Below are 13,307 nucleotides of genomic sequence, written 5' to 3' on the forward strand. Positions count from 1 at the left end.
CTACTACACCAGCCACCCAGTACCCAGTGCCGTCGAGCAGCAGCAGGGCTCCTTAAAGATATAATAGTAGAATTTAAATGTGCATCAGGAGTTAGCAATAAGAAAATTTAAAAGTTTACAGCATTAACAATTTGGTAATATAAAGGATAAACCTGAAATCCCAATCAAAATTACAGAAAAAAATTACCAAGAAAAAGAAATGATGAGAGGGAAACTATCGATTATAGAGGAAAGAGAATATAGTGACAGCATGTGGTAATTGATGTTACTAAAGAGACCTAGACAAATGTAACAGAAACAATGGTCAAATATGTTTCTCATACTTCTTCACTAACTTTTTAAAATCCCAAACTTTGTTTTGCTTTTCAGCTCCCCATATTATATCTTCCTGGGTTACTAATATCACTGGATACAAACCATGCCATTTTGTTTTCTTCTAAGGATAGTATAAACCTTTCCAATTTTTTTTTGACTAAATCATTCAGTAGATGATTTTCCAAGGGTTGCTTAACTCCTAAATCTTCAAAGTTGATGACATTTTTCCTCATTTTATAATTTTTCCATAGACATTATGCTTTTGGTTGTTTCTCTGTTATTCATTTTTCAATTTATAAAAATCTTTTGAGAACTGCCAGCTGTTCACGATTAAGTGGCCATATTTTGCCTCCACATACTGCCTACAGCTTACATTTTCTGTGGGCATGTGTTTGTAGCTAAGTGAGTTTTATGAAATGATCTTCGGTATTTATAAAAAAAAAAAAGTGATCATATGGATTATTTATTAAACGTATTAACATATCCTAATGCTAACTCACCCTCCAGTTTGTAAATTTTATTCAGTCATGGCTTTTTATTCTTTATTCATACTGCAAGACTGATTTTCTAATTTTATGTTTTGGATATTTTAATAGCTATCACTATTCATTGGAAACTCTGGTGGCGCAGTGGTTAAGTGCTACGGCTGCTAACCAAGAGGTCAGCAGTTCAAATCCGTCAGGTGCTCCTTGGAAACTCTATGGGGCAGTTCTGCTCTGGCCTATAGGGTCACTATGAGTTGGAATCGACTCGACAGCAGTGGGTTTTTTTTTATCACTATTTATTAGATTGCTTAAAATTTCTTAAATTTTTACTTTTTTTAAATCTTTATTCTGACAAAGAAGTTTCATCCTGTACCATTTAGCCATGTCCACACCTCCCTCATGCACTAGTTTTTTTTTTTTACACCTCCCTCACAGTTCATCAACTTTTTTAAACCTAGTGGAATTTAGGTATTTTTCCTTTTTGAGAAGAGGGAGATAGATGGATGTCCCTCTTTAACCTACTTTTGTCTTTGGTCATTAGTCTGAGATTCCATTCAATTATAGGTTTTTAATAGTTCCCTTTCTTAACATACAGACCCAATGCATATTCCTTGTACTTATGTATTTGAATATTTATTTCATGATTGTGTTGCATGTGTTTGTGGTGGGAGAAGACAAGTTAATGAAATTCTGGATGGAGATCAAATGGGTATCTCCAACCAACTTTTTATTTCAGGAAATCTTTGTTAATTTTTGTCATAATGGAATTTTTATTTTCCACCGAGTAAATTATAAACTTATTTCTCTTACATGTTATTTAAAATAGTTTCATTTTATTAAAATTCTAGTCTTACCTACAAAGTGTTTTAAGTCCCAGCACAAATCACCAGAAACATATCAAATGTTCCCTCTATTCTGTTATTCAAAACCTAGGTAAAATTATCTAATAATATTTTACTGAGGAACAAATATTTTAGAGAATCATCTTATGAACATCTCCTTCGAAGGCTAATAAAATGCTTAAATCTTTACCTTTAATTCATATCTTTTACTACCTGGGTTAAAATCCTGGCTTCACAGTTCATGATCTTGGACAAATTATTTAAACTGTAAGTATCTCAGTTTTCTAATCTTTAAAGTGTGAAAGCAATAATATCCATTGCACAGGAATTCTGTTAAGATTAAATGAAATGACACATATAAGCTCCTAGAAAACATGTGGTACACAGTAAATGTCAATTTATTATTATCTTCCCTTTGATTAGGATATTACAAACTAGGCCTCATAAGTTTGTCCAAGAACCCCGATGATAGTTTTCTTTTGTCGTAGACATCTGTGGGATTCTCTGTTTTCTACTGCATACCTTCTCTTACATTCTTCTTAGACACAACTCCTTCATCCATGTAGGAAATGCTCTTCTATGATCCCATATTCCTTAGCTACTTCCTTCCCTGGGAGTTTAAGACTGGTCTCATAGTGGATTGAAGCAATCTTTCTCCCAAGGATCAAAGTTGTAAGATATGAAGATTGGGAGATGTGGGTGGCAATTCCTCCCCACCCTCACCCCACATGAACGTGTACAGAAGGAAAGGAACACCATTTAGAGAAAAGAAAAGTCTAGAGAAGATGAGTTGCATTCCTGTTCCATGTGTCTCTGAGGTGTACTACATCCCTGTCCTTTTTAAAGGTTGGCTGTTCCATAAAATATTCTACTATTTTTGCAGTTGTTATCGTAGCTAATAAACGTTGTCCATTTTCCTGCTTTATTTCACCAGTCATCATAGTCATTTCTAATTCTATGCTGCTGTTGAGTTTGCTCTTGCCTGCACTGGTGTCCAATGACTCAACCTCTTCTCCAGTGTCTGAACTCAAAACAAAAGGAGATGACTTGCAGCTGCTTTAAATATGAAGTTGTAGTTCTGGATGATTTCAGCCTTGGCAATTGATTGCTAATCTCCTCTTTGGCTAAACTAAACTTTATTTTATCTGTTTCTTTAAGAAATCCATTCGTTTAGTTTCACCTCACTTCCTTAGCGCAGCTCTCATTAACTCTCTCTGAAACTATGACAACCTTTAAACGTCTTCCATTACTCCAGTCTTGGAGACCTCTAACAACCAGTGCAGATTTTCTAAATGAGTATCTAATAATATTACTTTCCACTTAACATACAACAATGATTCCCCATTAGACATTGGATTAGTGCACTAAAAACCTCTGACATAGCAGACTCATGTTTTCAGTATCTGCCTTCAACTAACTCATGAGGGTCCTTTAGCACCACTCCCTTCCACACATCTCACAAAGCACCCACACTGCATGTACTTGGAGTCCTTATTTACCAGGCTACTGCACGCTGTCTTTCCTTTGTAAATGTTATGCTCTGTCTGAAATACCCTTACGATCTCTCTTAAACGCAACAGATCTCTCCAATTAAAACCTCATTTTCCTTTAGGCAAATTTAAGCATCCATTTGCCATCTGTGAAGTTTCCTATCATCTTATGTAGGATCAATCATTTCTTCCTTACTTTCTGCCTCTATATAAAACATGTTTAACCCAATTATCACAGCATTACTAAAGTACCCAGCTTAAATATTTGAACTTTGAGACCGTGCTATGTTCATTAATGTACTTTTGTGTTTCACCAGGTGTTTTCCACTTAGCTGGCTGTCAAAAATATATGTTGATTTTAATTGGATTAAATTCAGGGCACATCAAATTTGGAACCCATTTCAAGATATAACATCTGTTAATTTTCCTTGACCTACCAACTTTGTCATTGAATCTTAGTAGGAAATTATAATATGAATGCAAATTATTCTCCCTATTCTTTTAAAAAAATTATCATTATTTAACAAAAATAGAACACACTTTCTGGTTCTGCAAAACTAAAAAATTTCTGATTATTTTTTTTATTTCCAGGAAAATTTATTTTATAACAGTAAGAAGAGGGCAAGATTCATTTTATAACATAGTAAAAAGAGGACAAAATTAAAAGAACTGACATTAATTCTGATAGCCTCATATTCACTGGAACTTCATGGCATTTTTATCATCTCTGGGAAATGTTACGGTGCTGGCCACACCGCTCTGTCGTGAAATACTTCAGACAATATGCATGAGTGTGCTTTGCACTGTACATTTTGAGGTTTTACTTTCTTAAATGTATAATCATCTCTTATTCATCAAAAATAATTTTGATGTATCGGTAACAAATATATTTCAATTCTTCATATACTTGGTGTCAATTTCTGGTAACATTTCATATTTTCATTCCCTGCTTTACCATTCTTACCTGTTACTTGATAAATTTGTATTTCACCTAATCTGCTTATCAATGATTAACACAAAGTTTTTCTCAGTAGGGGAATTTTCTTCTAGTTTTATTTTTCCAACAAAGGAAAATGCCGAAGAAAAGTTGAGGCCAGATATGGGTATGTTCCTCTAATATATATAGTTAGGTACTCTCAGGTAGATTCTTGAAACTTGCTTTATCTTTTGTGAATTTCCCTTACAAGTAAAGATGTGACTATTTCACTGTACTCTACAGCTTGCAAGTACATTTGCCATTTTTTTTTTTTTTTTAATCTCTCTGGGATCATTAGTTTTAACTTCTCACCTTTTTTATTTTGATAAATGGGGATATTTTTGTACCACTTGTATAGTTTACATAATAAATATATTTTTTATTTAAAAAAAAACTTTCCTTAAACCTATTTAAATTTATGTATAAAATTATTTGTGGACTTTCTTTTTTTCCAGTAGTAAGGGGTGTCTTAGTTATCTAGTGCTGCTATAACAGAAATAGCACATGTGTGTGGCTTTAACAAATAGAAATTTATTCTCTCACAGTTTAGAAGTTTAGAAATCCAAATTCAGGGTGCTGCTGGCTCTAGGGAAAAGCTTTCTGTCTGTGTTGGCTTTGAAGGAAGGTCCTTGTTTCTTTTAACCTTCTGCTCTTAGATGATTTTCATGTGGCTTGGCATCTCTTTTTCCCCATCTCTGCTTTCTTGCTTTCTTGCTTGCTCAATCTGCCCATTTTTATCTCAAGAGATTGATTTAAGACACACCCTGCACTAATGGAGCCATGGTGGCACAGTGGTTAAGAGCTATAGCTGCTAACCAGAAGGTTGGCAGATCAAATCCACCAGCCACTCCTTGGAAACCCCATAGGTCAGTTCTACTCTATGAGTTGGAATTGACGCCATGACAATGCATCCTATACTAATACTACCTCATTAGCATAACAAAGGAAACTTATTCTCCCAAATGGAATTATAACCACAGGTATAGGGGTTTGAATTTATAATACATAGTTTTGGAGGACACAATTCATAACAAAGGCTAGATTATTTGGATCAAAATTCTAATGGAAAAAAAATCAAATTCTGGATAACGTTTAAAAATATATCTCAGTAGCACTGAATAGCTGAACTGATGATAGAGAAATGCTAGGCCAAAATCTGAGGGAAACTTTAACCTACAAAGATAATTATAATATCAGGGAAATAACCTATCTTTTGTCTTGAAGGCATTCTCCCATATTTCACTTAAGAATGTAAGATATCGAGTTTCAGGTTAAGGCAAAGATGAGTTTTTGGAAACCTTCCCCATAATAAGTTGGAACTCTCAGTTAAGGATGAACCATAATCAAGCATTCTTACCTCTCTCTATCAACTTCAGGGGTGCTAGATATCTTTGTTTAGAAGCTGAGAAGTGCAGGTGAAGGAAAGAAAATTAAAAAGAAACTGTGGCCCTTACCTAAATTTTCATCCAGTGTGTGCATAGCTTGGCTAAACTAGATAAGCTAAAGCTATGGATTTAGTCTGAGATGGTCTCCATCTCATAGTTACTCAAGTACCTGGCCAAAGTAAGTGGAAATCCTTTGTAGCTGAAAACACAATTATCCTCTTAGGGAACTCCACCAATAATGTTTCACTGGAAAACAACAGTATGAGGTCATCCAGTACACAAGAGAAAAAATATGATGCAAGCAAGAACTAACAAAAATAAACAGCAGACATATGCCCACCACTAGCTTCAGATATTAGTATCATATGACTCAAATTAATAAAAAGCTATTCTTTAAATGTTTAAAGAGATAGTAACAATGAAATATGTAGAAGACAGAAAACCATAAAAGTAGCCTTGAATACTGGAAAAAAAAACATAGAACTTCCCCAAATAAAATATACAATAAGTAACATAAAAATGCTGTCCAAGTGTTTGACATTATTGGATACAACAAAAGAGAAAAAAAATGAACTGGAGGATAAATCTGAATAAATGATCTAAAATGCAGCAAGAAGTGAGAAGAGATGGAAAATAGAGAGGAGCTGGTAAGAGAACTTGATACAGCTCTAACATACACGCAATTGAAGACCCAAGAAAGAAAGCACAGAAATAAGAAAGGATTGAGACATGGTGCATGAAAATGTTCTAGAACTAGAGAGACAGACCAAAGCACAGATTGAAAAGAAATCCAAGCATCACAATAAAATAATACGAATAAAGAGAAAACCACAGAAAGCAGCTGGTGGGGTGTGCAGATGGAGAGAAAAGGGACCTTACTTACATTTGCTAGGCAAAATTTAGAGTGACAGTTAATTTCTCAACCATAACAAAGGAAGTTACAAAGCAGTGAAATCTAATTTCAGTATGCTGAAGGTGACTAAGTGCAAACCTAGAATTCTATAACCTTCAGAAGTATATTTCAAAAAATGAAAAAGAAATAAAGACATTGTTTGGCAAAAAGGAACTGAGATGGTCCATAACTAGCAGAACCTTAGAAAGGAAATTCTGAAGGATATGTTTAGGCAGAAGAATGTGGATTCGAAGTGGAAAATCTGAGTTGCAAGAAAAAAAATTAAAAGGAAAACATTTAAATAAGAAAGCAAATGTAAATAAGTACTGGTTGCATAAAACAGAAACAACAGTATCAGGTGAGATTAAAAAAAAAAACACTTAAAATAACTATAACCATAATTTATACATTGGTAAGTAGATGGAAGGAATTTGTGCTTTAAGATTCTTATATTTTTTAGAATAATAATAAAGATTTACTTTAGACTGTGCTAAGTATGCCTGCTTTAATTTTTCTGGTAATCACTGAAATAGTAGAAACACTGTTGAAGTATTCCAAATAGGTAGTGGGTGGAAATAGGAAACGATAAAAAAAAAATACTAAAATAGCCAGGCACACAACAACAGCAATCAAAATGAGGAGGGAAAAAAGTGGAAAGTTGAATGAATGAAAGTTGGGAAGTAGCCCAACATAAGACAATTCCTTAAAACCTTATGTTTGCGTAGTGGTTACACCCATTGTGAATAGACTAAATGCTTCAGTTTAATGAAAAGAATTGTCATATTGGGAAAAAAAACTAACTGTTGGAAACCCTGGTGGCATAGTTGTTAAGAGCTACGGCTGCTAACCAAAAAGGTCAGCAGTTCGAATCTACCAGGCACTCCCTGGAAACCCTATCAGGCAGTTTTACTCTGTCCTATAGGGCTCCTATGAGTTGGAATCCACTCAGGAAAAGGGTTTGGTTTTTGGATTATATGTTACTTACAAAGGCAAATCTAAAATATAAGAATACAAAATGGGTGAAAGTAGTAGGACAAAAAAAGACATATTATGCAAACTTTATTTTCATGCACACATATAAAATCTACCAAAAATTGAATATATATAAGGATATGGAACAACTGGAAAACATTGTGATGATAACCAAAAAAAAAAAAAACATTGCCGTTGATTCGATTTTGACTGATAGTGACCCTATAGGACAGTAGAACCACCCCACAGGGTTTTCAAGGAGCAGTTGGTGGATTCAAACTGCTGACCTTTTGGTTAGCAGTCAAATGCTTAACCACTGCACCACCAGGGCCTCATTTTGGTGATAAAACAAACAAAAAATCCCAAATCTGTTGCCTTCTAGTTGATTTCGACTCATAGCAACCCTATAGTAGTGTCAGTCAATTCTACCACTTTGGAAAATGAATTGACATTATCTACTGTACTAGAAGATATTCATATCCTATTGCCCAATCTTTACCTTATAGGTATTTATACTGGTAAAACCAATTCACATGTGCATTTGGATGCATATATGAGCATATTCACAGCAGCACCGTAATAGTCCAAAATGCATATGTTCCCTGACAAAAGAAGGGAGAATGAATTGTGGAATATTCAAATTATGGAACATTAAGCAAAAATGAAAATGAACAGACTATAGCTTCAATGTGTGCATTTTACAAACACAATATTGCATAAGAAAAAAAAAAAAACTAAAGAAAAGATACCAAAATAATACACTATTATTCTGTTTATATATAACGAGCAAAATCAGGAAAAATTAAAGCAGGAATTGGCAACTATGATCCATGGGCCAAATCTGGCCTGCCACCTGTTTTTTGTAAATGAATCTTTATTGGAACACAGACACACTCATTGCTCATTCTTTTCCAGATTGTCTATGGCAGTTTTTGTGCTCCAATGGCAGAGCTGAGTAGTTGCAACAGAGACCCTGTTTCCTGTAAAGTTTAAAATATTTATTATGTGACCTTTACAGGAAGTTTGCTGATCACTGAACTAAACATTAGGAGTGGGTATGTAAGTGCTAAAACCTTAAGGGAAAAACACAAATTAAAAAAAAATGGAAATAATGAAAAGTAAGTTTAATTTTTTCCTTCCAGAGTTGGGAGAAAGGGTTGTAATCACAAAGGGGGACACAAAGGGTTTTGGTGCTGCTCCAATGCTCCGTTTCTTTACCTACATTACTTGATTGCTTCATATGCATTCGCTCTACAAATACCCATTACATTGTGCGTGTGCTTATGTATTTTTTGTTAATGTTTCCCAATTATATACCTTTAAAATGTTTTAAAGGAAATTAAAAAAAAAAAAAAGACAAACACAAAACAAAACAAAAAATTAACCAAGGATATGCAGGGCATTTCCTAAACATAGTATCCTGAATTGCATGTGACTGTTATTGATTTCCTAATTCCACTTCCCTATTTCTGCAGCTTCCACGTTCTTCTTTCTAATGATCAAATCAAGAAAAACAAAACTTCCAATAAGTACCTTTAATTTCTCCACAAATAAAGCATATACCTAACTGAACTTAGGATCTTTTGCAATCTAGCATAGATATTTATATTTAGTAAAGTCCTTTGAGATCAGAAATCACATTCTGTTCATTTTCCTATTCTTCCTTCTTCCTAGAATACATAAATACATGATGCATTTTTTTTTTTTTAATTAATGAAGAACCATCAGTCACTTATTTTTAATCTAAACAGCTAGGACTCTAAATGCAGCTCAGGTATTTATATCCAATCAGCTCTCTGTACATCCCTTTTTCTCACTTGCAAAATATGGGTAATAAAGTTAACTACATTTATAAAACAATTATTAATAAACACAGTCTTTTAAAACAATATGCAAGGGGGCCAACTTTTGACTATTTCCAGAATTACAAATTTTTCTATTTTAGGCACATTTTTAATTGAGCCACTAGCATTACACTAGAAAGACATGCAGGTTAACAAAAAGCCTGTTCCAAACGTGGAGTCATTTAAAGTTCTGAAGTTTTGTGGGAATGCTAACGTGCTGCTTTGGGGTTCCAAAACTTACATTTCTCCAGATGGAGTGTAGTTAATATTCTGGATTTGTGGCATTGCACTATTTTGAAACAAATAAAGTGAAGCAGTAAAAAGTAAGTTTGCTCGCCAGATGGCTGTTTATTTCTGTGTGTAGAGCCTAACTGTGAAATATGTGCCTCCTCAATATGGGACAGCCACACATTCACACCGGTGCACCTGCTTTAGCACAAGGAATCCTTCTTTGGGATGACATTAAATTCACGGTATCATGATTTGAAGAATTTTTCTCATCATTTACGTGACTGTGGGGAGACATCTGGCTTAGAAGACAAGGAAAATGAGATTATATACTGGTAGCTTTTACCCTTTAAAGCATATGTATTATTTAAATATGAAAAAGAGCTCTTTTAGGTAAGCAAAAGAATATGAAGGATTAGGAAGGTGACTCTTAATACTGCAAAGGAGGCTTGTATTCAAGTTCTACCTGTAACAAGGATTTCTAACATAGCCCTGGGCAGGACATGACCTTTCTCTACCTAATCTATCTCCCCTTGATAATTGGAATTTAAATAATAGAATCACAAAGTTAAAGATTTCTCAAAAACTGATCTAGGTTTGCCTCCAGGAAAGATACAATGAGGATACAAAAAGAAGCATTTTCTTCCCTCAAAAGAAACAACCGCAGTTCCTAATCAGTACAGTGTTGCTTTCAGGGTCAGGGGTCAACCTGTTCATTGAAACTTTCTTTTTCTTGTCCTACTGGAGAGTCAAGGAAAGAGTGACCCCTTACAAGCCTACAGAAGATTGTAAAGTGCTGCTTTCAGGCTATAACAAGAGGCAAAGAGATTGCTAAGATAAATACTCTCTGCGTAGATTTGAGCCCACATTCTCATACTTAGTAACCCACAGACTCTTCTCAGGTACAAATGCTTCAGTTTGATGGTGACTTTCGATATCTTGCTTAAGCTTTGTATCAGTTCATTCAGAGAAAAATCATAATTTATTACACACATACTGCAATTCTTTTCAATCTCAGTATCTTGAACCTTGATAGTATAAATCAACTAATCAACAAGTTTTAATTACTTACATGTATAATATAAAGCCTTGAGACATTCATGTATTTGTTGGTGTTAAACACCATGCTTAAATTGATCACTGTTTATTACCAAAGAGGTATGCATGGCCCATATCTTAGAGATATACAATCTCTTAACCTAGTTCGAGAAATATAACTAAGGTATGAAAATAACTTTATTTTGAAAAAGTATACTCTTTAAAAATGAAACATTATGTCTTAATACTGTAATTTATGTTCTATCCAATCCTTGAATATTCAGTTTTCCCTTGCAACATTTTGAATCCCACTTAACTTTCAAGGTCCACTTTAAATCAAACTGTTTCACCAGAAACCTTATCAATGTAACTGTCTCTGCAAAATATTGTGGACTTTGTTGCCAAGCTTCTATCACACAAGTGTCTCACTAAAGCATCTAGGGTATCTCCTGCTTACCAGGCCCAATCAGCATGTTCTTATAAAAATAAAGTAAATCAGTCTAAGTTTCCATGACATGTGTGTGCACATAGAACCAAACAGTGTTATGTCAAAGAGTATGTGTTCTGGCAAAGCCCTGAGATATGCAAACCCACCACCCACTGCCGTCGAGTCGATTCCGACTCATAGCGACCCTATAGGACAGAGTAGAACTGCCCCATAGAGTTTCCAAGGAGCGCCTGGCGGATTTGACCTGCTGACCTCTTGGTTAGCAGCCGCAGCACTTAACCACTATGCCACCAGGGTGTCCGAGATATGCAAATGACAGTGAAATGCTGACCCGACCAATTAAATATAAACTTCTGATTCTATTTACTAACTCATTTTAAAGAGTACTGACTAAGTGGGTGAATAATTTGTTCCAATAAATCAATCACCACCTGATTTAAGTTTATATTAATCTTTACTTATTGTCAAAGAACTATTTGGATTTTCTAACTCTGAATAGCGATCTATATAACGGTTTGGTAGGAACCTATCTCCACTTTTTTTAAGTCTTTTTAGGGGCACTGGTTTCTGCAGTTCTCCCAGAAATACAGTACATTTGGTTTGCTGTTTGGTAATGAAATGCTGTGCCTAGAGCTAACCCTCAGGGGACCAAGTGGAGATTGTGCAATTAGTCAAATGCCTATCCCAATGAAGCAGTCATGGATTAGAAATATAAACAGAGTAGTCTGAGAATCATTGGACTCACTGTGAGACTAACCTGAGTCAAAACTCCATTTAGCACCACACCACCATAAGCTCCCACTGTGTGCAGCAGATCACTGCAGCATTTTGGAGCATCAGAGATTAGTGTTAACTCATGATCATGTCTAATTTACCCCCAAATCAATATTTGCATTTACCCTTGCAAAGCTACTCTGGTGTCTTAGTTATCTAGCACTACAACAGGAATACCACAAGTGGATGGCTTTCACAAACAGAAATTTATTCTCTCACAGTTTAGGATCCTAGAAGTCTGAATTCAAGGACCCAGCTACAGTGGAAGGTTTACTCTCTCTGTCAGCTCTGGGGGCAGGTCCTTGTCATCAACCTCGCCCTGGGTCTAAGACATTCTGAGCACAGGGACCCCAGGTACAAAGGACACACTCCACTCCTGGTTCTCCCTTCTTGGTGATAGGAGGTCCCTCGCATCTTTGCTCACTTCTCTCTTTTGTACCTCAGAAGAGATTGACCCAAAACACAACCTAATCTTATAGATTATGTCCTGCCTTATTAACACAACTGCCTCTAATCCTGTGTCATTAACATCATAGAGGTCAGGATTTACAACACATATGATAATCACATCAGATCACAAAATGGAGGAAAACCACACAACACCAGAAATCACAGCCTAGCCAAGTTAACATATTTTTGGGGGGACACAATTAAATTCATAACATCTGGTAAAGTGCAATCATCCTTTTTGAAATATTTGCAAGAAGACTTGCAGTATATATCATCTCTATACTCCTCTCACTACAGAACTGAGTCCCTTTTATGGATCATGGTGAAACCTTTCTTCCCTTCCGCTTCCTGCTCTCTGCTGTGGCTCTCCCCCTCCCTTCCTCCACTGTCCTTGCAAACCGAGGCTTGCCCCTTGGGCCAAATCTTTGCTCACGTGAATGCCAAGGCCTTGCCACATGTGCAGATCAAGAGAATCATGTCCTTACCTCACCCTCGACCTGAGCATCACCAGAAGGGAAGATATTCTCCAGCGCGCAGTTCCTCTCCAGCGCCTTTGAAAAGCGAGAAGTTCCACAATGCAAACGTCCTACGCAGAGTGACTAAGCACAACTCAACATCCGGACCTCCATTTTTGGGGGAGTGTAGGGTTGAAGACGCCAATCCTTCCACCACCCCGCCTCCCCGCCCCCGTTTGAGGATGTAAAAAGTCTTCTACGCCTCAGGGCGGGGAGAATGTGGTCTTTCAGGCACTAGGCCCTATGTCGCTCCTTGTCTGTGCAGACAATGAATTTGCCACTTTCTGTTTCCCTGGCAATTGGCGTCCATCTTATTTCAATCAGAAAATAGGAGAGGGCGAGAAGAGCCCGAGAAGCATTTTGTTAAAATAGAATTTCAGGTCGGCAACGATTGTAAGAGGTCTAAGATTTTACCCAGTTTGTGAGCAAGTTAACTTGCCGTAGTTTCATGGATGCTGGCAGAGGACAAGACAAAAGACTGGGTCAGAGACAAAAGACTTTATTACCCAAGGAACAGCAGATAACATGAGATTCCTGTTTTTATAGGCTCCCGTTGCCCCGCGATTCCTATAGGGCCATGCAGACTGACCCAGGTAGACACTGTGCACTCAGTGGGTTTGCATCAAAGCTAAAGAATTTCAAGCTTAAGAATC

General features: G+C 36.0%; 1 long non-coding RNA gene across 1 annotated transcript in view; it reads right to left on the minus strand.

The window, feature by feature from the left end:
- Positions 1–12,816, minus strand: part of LOC135231226 (uncharacterized) — a 45,891-nt gene extending 33,075 nt beyond the window's left edge. The window contains exon 1 of the long non-coding RNA XR_010321886.1: positions 12,625–12,816. This is a non-coding gene — a long non-coding RNA (uncharacterized LOC135231226). The remainder of the gene's footprint in view (positions 1–12,624) is intronic.
- Between the last annotated feature and the right edge of the window lie 491 nt (positions 12,817–13,307).

This window comes from Loxodonta africana, chromosome 4 (genome assembly GCF_030014295.1).
Source record: "Loxodonta africana isolate mLoxAfr1 chromosome 4, mLoxAfr1.hap2, whole genome shotgun sequence".
Lineage (NCBI taxonomy): Eukaryota > Metazoa > Chordata > Mammalia > Proboscidea > Elephantidae > Loxodonta > Loxodonta africana.